Source organism: Athalia rosae, chromosome 4 (genome assembly GCF_917208135.1).
Source record: "Athalia rosae chromosome 4, iyAthRosa1.1, whole genome shotgun sequence".
NCBI classification, from domain to species: Eukaryota; Metazoa; Arthropoda; class Insecta; order Hymenoptera; family Athaliidae; genus Athalia; species Athalia rosae.
This window is the reverse complement of record NC_064029.1, coordinates 15,381,983-15,398,200: the sequence shown is the minus strand read 5'-3', so window position 1 is coordinate 15,398,200 and position 16,218 is coordinate 15,381,983. Positions and strand designations below refer to the sequence as shown.

General features: G+C 44.8%; 1 long non-coding RNA gene across 1 annotated transcript; it reads right to left on the bottom strand.

Moving 5' to 3' along the window:
• Positions 1-101: 101 nt before the first annotated feature.
• LOC125500587 lies at positions 102-5,163 on the bottom strand. Its single transcript, XR_007277954.1, has 2 exons — positions 3,440-5,163; positions 102-596 (listed from the first exon to the last, which is right to left on the bottom strand). It is a non-coding gene; the product is annotated as an uncharacterized LOC125500587 (long non-coding RNA).
• Positions 5,164-16,218: the final 11,055 nt, after the last annotated feature.

Here is a 16,218-nt window from a genome sequence, read left to right as displayed (position 1 = left end):
CGTTGCATGCAGCCAAACACCACTCCTTCCCTCATATTCCGCCTACTATGTATAAACCCACCCAATTTCCCCATTTCTCACTTACTCGCGTATCAAACATATATGTATACCAGCCATTTTTAATATATACTCGTATTATATAGTTTCTTCTTTCTCCTGTAATCTCTTCCTGATTTATACCTACAAACACATTTATAAATCGATTCTAACAATAGATATTCCTATCCGGTTTTCTTTTTCTCATCTTTTTCGTTTTACATTTCTTTTTTTCTTTTTTTTTTTTTCTTTCTTTTAGTCAGGACGCTTTAATTGTCTCCGATTATAATATTATCTCAAACGTTCCATACAGAGACCGATCTTCGAGAGAGAGAGAGAGAGAGAGAGAGAGAGAGAGCACAAAATAGAGAAAATAAAAAATCAACGTTCGAGTTTCGGCCTATGTGGTTATATACGCGGGGCAATTATAACGTTCCGTGATTAGCAGTCTCGAGATTGGCCCAAACTGATTGCTTCGGAGCGCAGGTTTCACGTGCTCCGGGGGCCGATCTTCCTCCAGCAGAGACTCATCACCTGCAGGTCTCGTTCCAGTTGCAGCTCTGTAAAACAGATTTCGGTTAACCGAACGAAGAAAAAATAAAAGGATACGGTAAAAATATGCGAGATCAGTATCTGCGGCGAATATACACGAAATACCCGAGTGTGTATATTCGGGATTTTTAACTCATCGGTGTTGGGCGTACGAATTTTCTGAATTTCAACGACGGTGTAAATACTTCGAAAGCGATCGATTAAAATCGAACACGCGAAGTAGACGAGTGCAACGGTGGAATATTTGATTTCGTACAATCGGGGGAGGGGGCGATTAATTGACGTGACTAATAACACGAATTCGAGGTATCTGAGGACCTTCGGAGCCTCTGCACTTTTCGTCGATTCAATTCTCATTTCGTGGGACAAAATTTCACGTTTCCGACAGGCTCCGAATCGTCTTCTTTCTTTTTTTTTTGTCGCTCCCGACGCACGAGGCAGCGTGCGAAAAGCTGCAAAACTTCCCGAGGCAAATGAGTCGCGACAAAATGACGGAGAAAAAAAAAAACAATAAAATAAAAAATAAAAAGAGAAACGAAAGAATTAACTCGTCGCGTCTTATTGCCCTCGGGGTTAATTTATCTAATTACAGGCGCGCGTTAGTTATTGCCGCGGTTAGCCGGACATCTAATTGCGAATCGCTCGTGTCGACAGGTGTTAAATTCGAAGGCGACACCGTAAGGTTAACCGTTAAATTTCAAATTTATACACATTCGGTTTATAATAACGTATGGTTTTTTTTTTTTCGTCGTGTGTACGAGCTGCGGCCTGTATTCGTTTCGGTAATGAGTACGAGACGATATATCAGCCGATATATATTATAATATACAGTTGCGACAACGAGGTAGGTGTGTAAACGACACGAGCTTTCGCACTTCGAACAGACGATTGAATTAGCGAATCAATAAATATTGGTAGTTGCATCGGGTAATCTATTAGTCATCCTTACAACCCGTTGTACGAAGATTGAGCACCCGGTGACCGTAGCCTCCCCACCACTTTTCCTCGTGTCGTATATAATAATACACGACGCGAGTATAAGATATACAGCGTAGAAATGTTGTGTAACTATGATACGGAGCTGCGAGTTAATACAGGTGTACGTACGCGTATATATATGCAAATTAATCTGACACAAACCGACGGTGATAACGAAAGCGGAGCGACGCGATCTGCTTATCGAAGTTTCAGGGAAAACTTGACGTCCGCTCCTCCGTCCGATCAAGATAAAAGAGACAAATGTAAAAATTTCACAGCCGAGTCGAACGACGTAAAGTAAGTTGACGTACACATGTTTAGATCCGAAACTATACGGGAATATCGCGATCGACTATACAATGATAAATAATTTCTTGAAAATGGGTTTGGAAACGTCAGGCTAATTGTTGTTATCGCGACTAGCGATGGGCTACACGCTCTACCGGGTGGTATTTATTTATTTATGATCGTTCGAGTTAATATTTTATGAAGATTTCATGCCGGGTGCTTGAGATGTTGCTCGAGAATCATCTGCGGCCCCTATATATACATATATATATATACACACACTTGAGAACAATAGAATTTCTGGAGCTGTCGCTTGGAGAACGTGTACTGTTGTTACCCGGAGTTCATCAAATTTTTATTCGCTTGTTACCGTCCAGACATTATATTTCTTTCCCAAAAGATCGAACAGACGGGTGTCACTGTATCCCCGAGAATTTTCCACCTTTGGTACGATTCGCGATCCGCAAACTATGCGGATACCTCGTTATCTATTATTCAAACAATATGAAATAGCGTCCGGAATTCCCACCGGATTACACCGATAAATTCATCGCGCGGCGAAAATTTCTTATCGCGCGAATTACGCTAATACTCGACGACCGGAAAAAATCGAGCGTGACTTTTCTCCTTTTTCTTATCGAGAAATTAATCTAAAAAAAAAAAAAATATGATGTATTCATTCCACAGCTGAACCTGCCGTAGTCTCTGATTGATGTCAAACACCTGCCTCCTTACTATCGAGATCAATAATCGCAAGTCATCGGTGTCCGTTCACCGCTTCATGCGTCTCGTCCGTTCCCAAATCTCCTCAACCCTTTAACGAAGAAAGAGAATCTCGAGGAACTTATCGAACTGAAGAGAATTTTTTTTTTTTTTTCTTCTATTCAGTCCGAACCATTTCCGCACAAATCGTCGTAACGTTTCGACGAGTATTGAGAGCTTTTTAAAAATATGACGACGAATAAAAATTTTTCGTTCTAGCTGCCGTTGCGGCGGGTGTTGGGCGTTAAACCGAGCCGGCTAAGGTGGAGAGCGGGCGAATATGTGTGGTAGGAACGGGGTGTTACACGGTTCGTTTGTAGTTTCGAGTGTAGGAGAAGCAGGAACTAGCGCGAGGGGTAGTAGTCGGTGGTATAATTATGAAGAAGAGATCCGCGGCGAAAGATAGGCCACGGAACCCGGGGTGATGGATGCTTCCAATGTTTGAACGGCGTCGTCGCTCCTCTCTCTCTCTCTTTCTCTCCCGTATAACGTGGAGCAGAGGCATACGTATAATGTATACGTACACGTACCTATATCCGCGCATGTATTGTACGTAAATACGTAACACCGCTCCTCGCCCCTTTTACAAAGCGATCTTGATCGCGCACGATCGGTATAACCGTACGAAGAGAAAAATATGAAGGAAAATTTTTTCCCCAACCCATCGAAGAAATCGACGGGGTAACGAAATTTCTTCGAAAAAATTCGTAAGGGAGGACAGCGCGTCGGTCGGTCGTTGCGTTACGAGATCGTTCGTCGAAGAATGGCGAAGAACGTCGAGTTACGTGTAAAAGTTACTCGTACGTAGATATCGGGTACCCACCACACAACCGTATACGGTCGAGTGTGTTATATATATACGGTCGAAAGTTTGTGAGTTCGTGCTCGTTGTGCACAAGGCGAGTCCCGCCCAGGACGGCGGCCAATAGTCATTAGCTGGGTCCATTAAACGACCATGCACGCACGAACACGGGCACGGCACACGGGGGCTTCACGCAGCTCTCGGTGTAAGTCGCTCGTCGAGCGACCTCGTCTTCGGCGGCGGCGGCGGCTCTATCCCCGTGTGGGGTACCCTCCTCGCCTTGCCTCCTACCTTCCCCTCACTTAAACCTTTGCCTCGGATCGGCTCGGTGCTCGTACACGCCTGCGGGCTGTTTTTTTCTTTTTTCTTTTTCTTTTTTTTCTTCGTTCTTTTTCTTTTCGGTTTTCTCGTTTTTTTCCTTTTTTTTTTTTCTCTCGACTCGTACTTACGTACGTCCAGCGCGAAAGGCGAACGTGTACGTACGTACGTACGTACGTATAACGTAATGCGGCCTCGTTCGAGTCCCTCGCGGAGGTGGGCGTAACCGAGAGGCGGCTCTATCCTCCTGCACAACCACCTTCCCCGCGTACCGCGGAGGAACCGCTTTCCTCTCGCCGATAGTCGAGCTTCGCCGCGTTGTGTACGTAAAGATCGATGTAAAACTACGTAATCAAAACATCCGCCAAGGTCTCGATCGCTTCGCAGTCAACGCAACTTACGTTGTACCGCTAGTTGTGTATCGACGCTGTGCGCTCCGGTAGCGGTACCACACACATATCGTATGGTTCGAAATCGAGATCGAGTCACTCGTACAATCATCCCTACGGTTGTCCGCCTCGTTCGGTTACGCCGAAAATTTTTTTTTCACCGCGAACCCGAAATCCGCGGTGGTGAAGCGGAAGAAACGGACCATTCCGAAGTCCATCGTTGATCGTACCGATCGTCACAATGTCACTTTAATTTCGAAGAAATAAAATCGTTGAAAATTTTTTTCTCTATCTCATACACACGCACATCAGTTACGCCGTATCCACGTATTGGTACAGTAGAAGGGTTGAACTTTTCTCATATAGCACGGAAATTGTTGTACACGTTGCGTTCGAGTGCAAACGATAATGCAAAATTACGCGCAACACGTAATACCACGGTGATAACCACACGATTCGATTTTATTTTACTCCGTTACGTTCGTTCGTACAAAATTTCTTTTATTTTTATTTATTTGATTTTTTTTTCTTTTTATCACGTGTCACACTCGACGTTGTATCGCGTTTCCGTATGCCAGCAGCAGCAGCAGCAGCAGGAGCCCCCGAAATTTTTGACCCCGATAACATCTGATTCCGCGTTTGTAGAACGGCGATCGTTTCGCGCACGCGAGGGTCACCACCACGCACTTTATCGCAAGCAAGACGTAGACGAATGCGAATACGACAGCCCCGGGGGGAAAATTACGGGGGGGGAGGGAGAAAGACCGACCGGAATCGCCTCCTCTCCGTACCCCGAAGACCATTGTCGCCTCGACGAGTAAACTACGACCGACGTCGAGCCTCGAAACTGCCCCGAAGACGAGACGAGACGAGACGAGATATTCTCTCCGGCTCTCCGGTGTGCCGATGATGATGTGCCGCCGCTCCCTTTCCGCACCGCGATGTGGCGATTATGTTTTTCCCCCATTAATATATGCGCCAACCGAGGAGACAAGCTCCATTCCTCTTGGACGTAACGCTGCCCCGCTGCAGACGGTTGTTGTTGCCGCTCCTGCTGCTAGCCTGTAACAGAGGTCGGCTTGGTTTGTGGGTTTGTAGGTCTAGGCCCTCTGCCAGGGCGCACATCGGTATCATTTATCACTGGATTCACACCCGCCCTCTTCTCCGAGGCGGACTTGAAGACCGTTAGTCTTCGGCTCTACCGATGCTCCGAATGCCATCTCCCCTACCTCCGAGTTATACTCGTACATACGTACGTCTCGGTCGAAGGTGCGTCGAGATACGCGCCCTCGGTTTCCACCTTGTTCAAAAATATTTGGCCTTTTATCCACGCGATATCGTTCGTTTCCTGTACGTGTACCCAGCTACGAGAAAGAAAAAAAACACACCAAAAATCACATCAGATCCGAGGGCGTGAGGAATCATCGGCTCACGGCGTATACGGGTGTGATGCCCATCGGGAAAGAGGAGGAACGCTATTCCCATGAATTGAAATTTGTTTTAATGGACCGTTTTAATAACCCTGGAAGATACTAATGAGGAAGGAAATAAGGACTCGATTTTTATACCGGACAAGCGGTGGATTCGGGTACAAATATTTTTTTTTTTCTCTTCCGAAACGATTATTACCGAGCGTCTCGCGCGGTGATTTAGTAACTCGGTTCGGTACCGTCGCGGTCGCGTCGATATGTTAATTCCAGTTTATAATCCCCGAAAAGGGGGTTCGAGGATACGCTTTAGCGCCGGTATATCTGCATCGGCCTTAGGTATACGTACGACGTATACACATATACCTATATAACAACGAGATACGCGGCGTTGGGGAAGCAAAGTTGAAATGCATTTCAGTCGTTATAACGGTGTAGATGTTTCCGATGGGCGAGCTCGTAGAAGCTGGACGGAAAGCAGCGAGGTTGTTAAGGTTTCGAAAGCACCTCACGAATGCCCAAAAGTTATACTCTTAGGTCAGTCGTAAATATTAAAATATAAAACTATCGAAGCCTCGAATAAATAAAGGGCCCGAGCCTGTCTTGCCTCCCCGGAGCCTTGTGCACCGCTTTTTGTACGCGCGTATACGGTGCGCGTCCGGGGTGCCGCGTCTTTAACCCCGTCTTTTGGCCAACCCGAGACCGGTCACCGCGACTTTCCCTCGCACACTTTCGTACCTCACCTCCGGCTTTTCGGACTTTTAATTAAAAATATTCCTTTCGGCCATTTCACGATACGCGGGGGACCGACGAGCTTTCGGGTTATATTGTACCCCCTCAGCCAAGGTCATTAGTACAGATTGCCTTCCAACTCCGCTTCTTATTTACCCCCTATACCCCCCTACCCCTCCCCTGCCCCCCTGCCCCCCGCGCCTCGCGGGCGTCACGAATTCTTATAGGTATACACACCGTCTGTCGAAGCCGCGCAGTTAGTTCGTAAATGTTACCGAGAAAATCCAACGCCGTTTCATTCCTCCATCATTATTCACCCTTTCTTCGCGGTATGTATGTATGTAAGATATCGATAAAACGTCCAACGAAATAAAGTTTTCACCAACTTTAATCTACTTTGCATACAGTATGAATTCTAACGATGATTTTGTAACGTCAATTTTTCAATCACATTTCTTGTCGGGTTAAGGGATCTGGGCTAACTCAATTGAAAATCATATCTGCGGTATGCGTATACATATGTATAGATTCGTTATATTTCACTTACTGCTACGGGTATCAAGGTTAACGACGTTATACCGAACTAGTCGCGCCTACCCCCCTTATTGTCACCGGTTCGACCATCGTCCTCATAGAAATCTTTACACCCCTATGCAAAAAAGGTTGTAGATTTGCCAATTTTCTCCTCCCGGCTCCACGTTTATTTAAAAATCCGCGATGCGATTATACCCTTCCCCCCCCCCCCCCCCCCCCTTCCCCTCACCCTCTGGCCCCTCAAAGTCGAGTCGAAATGCCGATGGATCGAACGGGATCGGGAAAACTCCAAGTTATTCCCACGATCGACGGATCTTTCGAAACCCGCTTCGTTGGATCGATCGCGAATAACTTTTTTTCGGCTTTACACAAGCGTACCTGGGTTTACGGTATACATACAACTGCAGCAGCACTTTGAACTGTGAAATCGGAGGTAGGTATCGTTGAGGAGGGTGTAAAGGAGGTGGGGGAGGGGAAGGGGAAGGGTGCGGGTGCGGGTTCTTTTCTGTTGGGTGCGGCATCTGCATCAGCGTAGTTTGTTCGATGTGCGTATAAGCGTGTACGGTATAATATAATACCGTGCGTGTATAATATAGCGGTAGATGTGTATGATCAGGTGGCAGTAGGCGGCGGGGGATCAAAGATGTCGGGGCACCGTAGTGGAAGGTCGACGGGGTAGGGAAAAATAAGCGGAGAGAGGAAAAAAGAAATGAGAAAAGAAAAGGAAAATAAGAAAAAATCGAAAATATTATAGCATCGGACTCGGGTACGCCGGGTCTCTCTCTCTCTCTCTCACTCAGCCGACCAAGAGAGGGTGAGGCGACAATCCGTGACCAATCCGACACTAAATCAGGTGACTCGCGTTCCGACTCACACCGACGCTATTAACGGCTGAGCGTGAAATACATGAGGTCGCCCCCCGCATCTGCAACGCGACTCGCACGGGTATATTCTCGCGACGGACATTTCCACGTGTAGCCGCGGACGATTTTTCGCGGCATCGAAGGAAAGGAAAGAGGTCTCAATTCTTTTCAAAATTCCCTCCGATTAGAATCCAATGTCTTTCGAGCGTGGGTGCGTGGGGTTCGCGGATTTAAATCCGACGTAAATTTCTCCGCGGACGGTACGTGATCGGCGGAATTTTCTCGGCGACGCGAACGCGTAACCGAGTCGTAAGATATGGGGGTCTAACGAGGTATTTAGCATCGACAATAATATTAAATTACACTGATTTCCGACACGTTTCGTCCCCCGCGAGCAACGCTCGACGCAACGGCGGCAACTCGATCACCTGCAACGAAACTGCGTTACAAGTGCGATCGAGCGCAGCCGATGCATTTCGACGCTGTCTTCGATCGTATTTAAAATTCAGACATTGGAATATATTTATCTACCCGGAGTGGATTGAAAAATGATTGGGAAAAAAAAAAAAAAGGAAAGAAAAATTGACGCGGTTTTTCGAGACTCTTGTACTCGAGTATAAATAATTACAACGACACCGTAAATAAAACGTGTCTCGTTAACGTCCGACGACGATTTGGAAGATTCCGTAACAATCGAGACACTATACGTATACGTGTATTGATATACGGGAGAGAGCGAGTTGAGAGTGACTGGTAAGGGAGAGAAAAAAAAAAATTTTTTTTTGAACCAGAAAAAAAGAAACGATACGTGACACGAAAATAAGACCCTCTTAGAATTCATATTTCTATTAGCGTCTCTCCGAGTTTACGGTTCGCATCCGTGGAACTTATGTTCGTTTCACCGGTACGTTCATAACCCGTATAGTCTCTGGTTAAATTTTCTTCACGCCACAGATTTATCGTTGCGCTTGATTTTCCCTCCGTCAATTTTCCATCTATAACATTTGTCGCGCGGGTCGTGAGGAACGATCCGTACGATAAATGACAAAGATCCGACGCTGGCAGCTCGACCGAACGAAGATGATCGTTTTCGTTTCAAGAAATATTCAAACCCAACCGACGCCGTGATATTTTTAGTGTACGTCGCGTACGTTGGACGTCTTCTCCGACGCTTCCCGGCTAACAAGCTAGACGCTGCGACGGTAAAAATCTAGCGTCGTACAGAGAACCGATATTCGCTGTGGACAGCGGCGGTGGAAATATCCGGCAATCGACGAGACAGTAAGATCATGCAACGCGGCTTGCGCCCTATCGTCAAATTTCCGTGAAAATTTTTACCGCGTTTCGATACGTCGATTTGCCGAAAATGTTTGAAAAGAAAAAAAAAAAAAACTTTCTACTCCACGTACACGCGAAACCGATGACGTAAATTTTTTTCTACACCGGGAAAGGGGTTCGGTAAATTCAAGCCGTCGGCAAGACGTAGGGGTTATACGACTACAGAGAGTTGGACAACCTACGGGGCTCCCGGATCGGGATATAACATGACAGCGCGTTTTGCATTTTTATTTAGTTAGTTTTTTTATTTATTCATTTTTTTCTTTTCTTCATTTTAGTTCAGTTTAGTTTTTTCTTTCTTTTACCATAGTTTACCGTCGGTCGACGGACTACCGCGGTCTGTAACGCGGCTACTTGTAACTGAAAACGATCGCTATCCTCCTAGCCTTTCATTCGTTGAACATTCGCGGGAGGGTATTATAAAAGGTATATATATATATATACATATATATATATATATACACAGCCGGACAGGTAAGTTGCGGGATATCCACGTGTGTCGCGGAACTATGGAGATCTGGATTCTGGACGACCGTATATTAACGTCGGATCGTTTTCAAGTCATTCGCCTAGCTGCGCCGCGGTGCGGTGTAGGGAAAATATTCTTTCAACTTTCATCCGCGTCAGGAGATAAAGTTTGCGGATGTTCAACATCGGCTTATAAACCTACGCAATTCTCGACACGTGTTGTATATATACATATATATATAATACTCTGTACGGATAAGCGGGGACAAAATCTTGTTTTTATACGGGATGAAAAAAAAAAATATCCTTACATACGCACGGACGTAACGTAATTCATGGAGTACGACGAGGGAATCGCGATTTCCGTTGTTTTCTAATTTTCCATCGCTTTCCGACGTTATTTTTCCGTCACACGGATCGCGAAATTGTTGAAATAGCGTCACTCCGGGGATTGAAAGCCGCTAATAACGACCTCAGAATATGTTAATCCGCGTATTAGCAATACGCTTTCTCATAGCGAGGCTACGAATTAGTGATTTGACGTTACAATTTGTCTTGATTAAACTTGACGTCAGGAAAATCCGGAGACAGGAATTCCCGCAGCTCGATTTTCTACCTATCCGTATTAACGCGGTACTATCAGGAATGCATACATTACCCGCACCTTCCACGACTATACACGAAATAAAATGTCCACGGTGTCGATATTCTTCTCAGTTGGCATTCGAATATTTGAACCGTAAGTTCAGCTCACGATTTTCGGTGAGAAAGAAAAAAAAAAATAATCAGTAAGCAATCGCGTTGGATTTGCAGTCTGTAGAACGTTTCATAAAAATACGAGGCGGGGATATATGAAATTATAATTAATCACAGATGAGGGAATAATTAATAAGTGAAATAATATTTTGTCGCCTCATAAAACTATAGCTCACAGTATTTGCATATTTGATATATTTGAATCGTGTACAGGGGTAACGATTAGATTTACTCTTTTTTCTGAATCCGAATTTTTTTTTTTTTGATTTGAATGGAATTATTTCCGGACCATGATCCATTGCGCTTAGCTGTCTACTCTGCTCTCTGTAAATTCGAAATGCACGTTAAATTGCGATGTAGAAAATTCAGGGGGTGGGGGAAAACCGAGAGAGAAATGCGAAGATTTATCGTGTTCTGGGACCCTCGTCCCTTCGAAACGCCCGTCAAAATACAAGCCTTTACAATTTTGACACCAAAAATGAAAATGAAAATAACAATGAAAAAAAAAAAAAAAAAAAAAAAAAAAAAATGGACCAAAAATAAAAATGAAAATAAAAATGCACATGAATTACGGAACGCGAAACATGAATAGAGATGGACAAATGGATGGATGGTTTAATTTACGCTCAGCTGCAGCGGGATGCTGTGTAAAATATTTACATGGGAAAATAATTTTTTTCGTTCCGATTGAATCCGCTGTAAAAAACGATGTAACGACGAATCACATGCTGTTATGCGAGAACACATCTGTTTGAAAAATTTATACGATTTTAGTAAAACTAATATCTACAGATTGAAGATGAATTCGAGGCTCGGCGATCATCGAACTTTATCGATCTCCGTGTAGCACACGTCTTTGGATTCAATGGGAAAAAAAAAAAAAACCTTGGGCGCGATGTCACGCTCGAGCTCTTCTCGTATAAACCGCCCCATCCGCGCGGGAGCCACGTGTCCCATAAACATCCCTCTTTATTGCTGCCCCTCTTATTTCTAGTGAGTTTTTTATAATTCCTCTACTATGTATTTCGAGAAAATATATGTAGTTATGTACCCGCCTATTGGTTAGCCCCGACTGCCGTCGCGTCGCGTCGCGTCGTCGACGTCATTCTCGCGGGGTCCGCCTGCCCGGTGGTCTTCCACACTGTTTTCTCCTCTCTTCCATTTTTCCGTACATACATTTTTGTTATCCCCGTCTTTGTTTTCCTTTTTTTTTTTTTGTTTTTTTTTTTTTTTTTCTCACTCCAGACTCATCCCCGCGGTTTATTGTGCGCGTATCGTGCCGGTTTGTCTCTCTACGATCCCTTCAATTCTCGCCTTTTCTTTCTTCCCACGTTTTACCACGGGATTTTCTCTATCAAATATACGCCCGGCGAAAAAGCTCGGGCTCGGGTCAGTCTGCCGCAGTTTTTTTTTTTTTTTTTGTTTTTCCTCTCTTCTTATTTTCTCCTTTCGTATTCTATTTATTTATTTTGTTTTTTATTTTTTTTGTTATTTTTTGTTTTTTCATTCCCGCACGCAATTCCATTACGATATGAATTATTAATGAATGTACCAGCGAATCAGCGAGTTTCTCGCGCCCGGCTATACGCGGGTCTCCCGATTCTCATCGTTACGGCATATCTAAGGGATACGTAGGGGAATCGAATTATTCTTCTCGTCCAGAAAAAAAAAGGGAAACGAAGGAATACAGTAGACGCGGAGAGATTCGGAATGAAATAATATAGATATATATTATATATATATATTGGTTGAAAATTTTAATCTCCAAAAAATAACGCTCAGAACGATTCTCATTAAGAAAAAGAAGATGCAGACCGAGAATCGCCACGTCGGTACGAGCGAGATAGTTTTAAGATTTTATCTCTAGCATAATCTCTTCGCGGAATTCTGAATTCGTTTTTTCAAGATCAAATACACACCGAAACTCCGAGGTGGGCATAACGCAGCTGCTTTATATTATTTAGTTCGCTGTATACGGTGTGCGGATAGTTGGAGCGCAGCTACAGGGATGTTGAAAAAAACAAAAAACAAAAAAAAAAAAAAAGCAAAGAAACCAAAAAGTCAGAAACATGAGGCTGACGGGATCGGAGACACGCCCCTCCTCAGTCATCCCTGTGTCGATTGTGTTCTCGCATCCCTTCGGGAATATTCGAAGCATCTCGTTGTGTAAGGATATACCAATTCCTTAACCTACCTGCGGATAATTAACCGTGAAACGCCCACACAAAAGAAACGCTTTACGTTTTAGTTCGTTTTGAACGAACGCGTATAATATCTGATCGGTGGTCTGCGGACGATGGGCGGATATTCTGACCACCCCGAACGGAATTCCTGTACCTATATGCGTTTCAATTTCGCAGTTTATTCCGTTCGTTACGTGAAACCAGGTATCGCGGTATGACCTCGTGTGAAAATGACACAGCTCTCGGATTATATATATAAATGTATACAGCGATCGTCAAAAGTGTGCCACTGTTTTTTTTTTTTTTTTTTTTTTTTGAAATAGCAAAAGAATGGAAAGAAACAAAAAATTAGAACCGATGGACGCGCGGGGTTCTCGGTTTTCGCAGGTAGCGGGCGGTAATTGATCGAGAAGTCCTAGAAAATCGTTGCCTTTCAAAAAGTATCTTTATCCATAACTCAACATCAACACTCCGCTGTGAAGAGAAGCTACCGCAACGCGAACTAATATAATACTCCCATCGAATAATTGAAGCCCTTAGGGTCCAACGTCGAGCGACCGACTCACCGAGCCCGCGTCGAGCGCACGCTGCCCGCACAAAAAATTCATCCTTCCGTTTCTGCGGGGATAAGAAAAAAACAAAAAAAAAATAGGGAATTATTACTGAATTCATTCGCGAGGAGTGCAATTTTCCAGTTAATTCATTTTCGCCGTCCCTCCGTCTGCGTTCGACTCTCGTCTTCGATCGTTACATATTTTACTGTAGATTTCGTGCGCCCGATCGCGTTTTCGACGTCGCACGTACGCGGATACTGTTTCCGGTCGATCCTCGTGGGTTTTCGGGGTTGATGTCGCTACGTCTACGTTATAAAATAGCTACTCGAGAGCCGCGGTCCAGTTTCGATATCTCTCGGTATCGAGCCCGTAGGACACCCCACTGTTAGAAAAGGGCGCCTACGCCGGCTCCGAGTAGCGGAGTGATCCGGTCGCTGCGGCGTAGAGAGGTCGTCGGTGAATATACAGAGAGCTTCTCGCATCCGCTCCAGCACGGGGTCCGAATAATTTATAGGGAGGGCATCTGCATCGTAATTGATAATATCCAGCGGTGAGCTGCCGCTGCCCCTACTTGTTCCTTTATTTTTTTCCCTCCGTTCGCCACGCACCCCCCGTTGCCCCTTTTTCAGTCCTTCACCTCGGCGCTTTCGCTCCCCACCTCAAACCTGAGCACCCTTCGGCTTCAACCTGCCACATATCTCGGATTTTACGCGTTTCAAAAAAACCTTTCGTGTCCAAACGAACTCTCCGCTCGAACCTGTATCTGTATTATATTATATACGTATACGTATAATGCATATGTAGACGCCTGCATGCGTCGGAGACTCGAGGCGGCAGGGGGGGGGGAGGGGGAGGATGGATATCATCATGGGGTCTGATTGTGCTGAGCCTTAAATGGGAGTGAGAGAGGAATCGGGGGTTAAAAGGAGAGGAGAGATTATGAGAAACGGAGAGAAAATATAAGAGTGGAGCAGCGAAGAGGAGCAGCGAAGAGGAGCAGCGGGAGCAGCGGGCAGGATAGTTCGGACTCTCGGACGCCGGGGGCATGCGGTGGGTTGGGCATGTTTTCTGCTTTTATTTCTTCACTTTTCGATGCGGCGGCGAGCGAGCGAGCGAGATTGGGCGAGGTTGTGGCCTGCGGTATAATTAAAATACAGCCGAGGTCCAACTGCGGAGCGCTTCGCTGCCCAATGATTAGTATTTAGGGGCTGCAGGAATGCAACCGCGCTGTCTGCTCGAGGATGAAAAAGAAAAAGGGAGAAAAAAGCGACGAGAGAGAGGAGGAGAAAAAAAAAAAAAACGACAAATTAAAGAAGAAACAACAAAAAAAAAAAAAGGAAAACGGAAAATAATCCACTCCACACACGCGTCATTCGTTCGTATTCCGAAACGACGAACGTACACGAGTTTGTGGAAGAAACGAAACGAACACGTGTACGTGTGACGTTAAACTTCGAACGGTGTAACGCCCGAAAGCATCTTGTCTTGATAATTGCTAACGATTTAATTATTGGAATCGCCGCAGATGAAACACGGTGAAAACACCGGGTTTCTTTCCAATTTGCTACGCGCGCGTTCCGATCCTCGCTTCTTGTAGGTACGCGGTGGAGCTCCGCGGCCAACCGGCCAAACCCGATCCACCGCGTTTGACGGAGGAGGAGAAGGGAAAAAAAAAAAAAAAAAAAAAAAAAACGAACGAAAATTAAAATTCAAACGTATTAAAGAAGATGAAAAAAAGCAAAACTACAATCGGACAGTCGGACATAAGCTCCGGGTAAAAATGCAGCAAACGAAATTCTTGAGCTCATCAAAAATTCTCCTTAATCCCATAATTTATTGTCTTCTAATTCTCGTGTATATTCCTGTGTGATGATATTCTAGGAATGAGGAAGAAAATTAGTCAAAGTTATTCAACGTTATGTGGTGTACGCGTATGTATGTATGTATGTACATAAAAGTTGCGTGTGTAACTGAGATCCGTATGTACACCTACTTTGGAAACACCTGTAACGTACATGTCCCCGCGGGGATCGGCGCGGGTACGACGTGCGTGTACGGCGTACGTGATCATTATTTTCTACTTTTATTTCATTCGTTTTTAGTTTTTATTTTCTAACGCCATTTATATCTCGGGATTATCACGGTGCGCATTACCACGGCCGGATTACATACCCAGATAAATAATTAAAATATCATAAATTATCGGAGACGCGATATTCCTGTAGGAATTTTTGAAACTTAGAAATCGGGGTTCGACGATGTTAATGACAACCTGCGGCGGATCGGCACATTTTTTTCTCCTCAACTGTCGTCGTGCGGATACGACGTGGGTATTAATTATTTTATTTCAGTTTTTTTTTTTTCTCGCAACGGATTCCGCAACGTTTTACACGCGTACGCAGCGTGTTGATAAATACGTCGATTAATAACAATTAGGTATCGCCTAAATTGCACAGGACAAATTGGTCCTTTTCTCTTAATCGTTCGTTTTTCTTTTTACTTTTTTTTTTTTTCTCCATTTTTCTAATTATTCGAAGAGTTCACGTTAACGGAATCCTCCTCATCCTTGTAGACGGTAATCACCGGGACCCGCGGGGTTTAAAATCAGGGGTTTAGAAGCTCTTGGTGGTTTAGAGCTTTCTGAATAGATGGCGTCCGTTGTACCGAAAGCGCGAAGCTTCCCGGTCGTCACGGACCCACGGGAGTTCCCTCTTTCATTTTTGATGCCATAAAGAGGTATTTTATCGCCGCGTTTAAGGGTTATTGTACAATAAAACCGGCATTATTATCAGTTAGCTTCCTAGCGCGGGATAAGGGGGCTGACGGGGAAAAGGGGGTGGGGGGTTGAGGCGTGAAACGAGAAGAGGATCACTGCGGGCACTAACATCCCCGTTACCGAATTCTACACAGACCTCTTATCCGTATACCGAACAAGAAGGACCGACTCGCCTATATTCTCTACTCTCGCGGGCTCTCGGTCGGAAAAAGAAGCGGTAGTAACCGAAAGACGGTGAAAAGCACGACTGCCAGCTTCTTCTTTTACGACTCGTAAAAAACCCGCGGTAAACACACCGCGACATTGTCTCGGAAATGTGTATCAACGTATGGCCGCGAGGATAATAATCTCGATAGCGATATCATTTTATTTCCTATATTTATTTTCATCCCCCCCCCCCCCCTCACCTAGTTTTATTCCGAGCTATCTAATTTTTCGTTTTCCGTTTACGCGTTAAATACT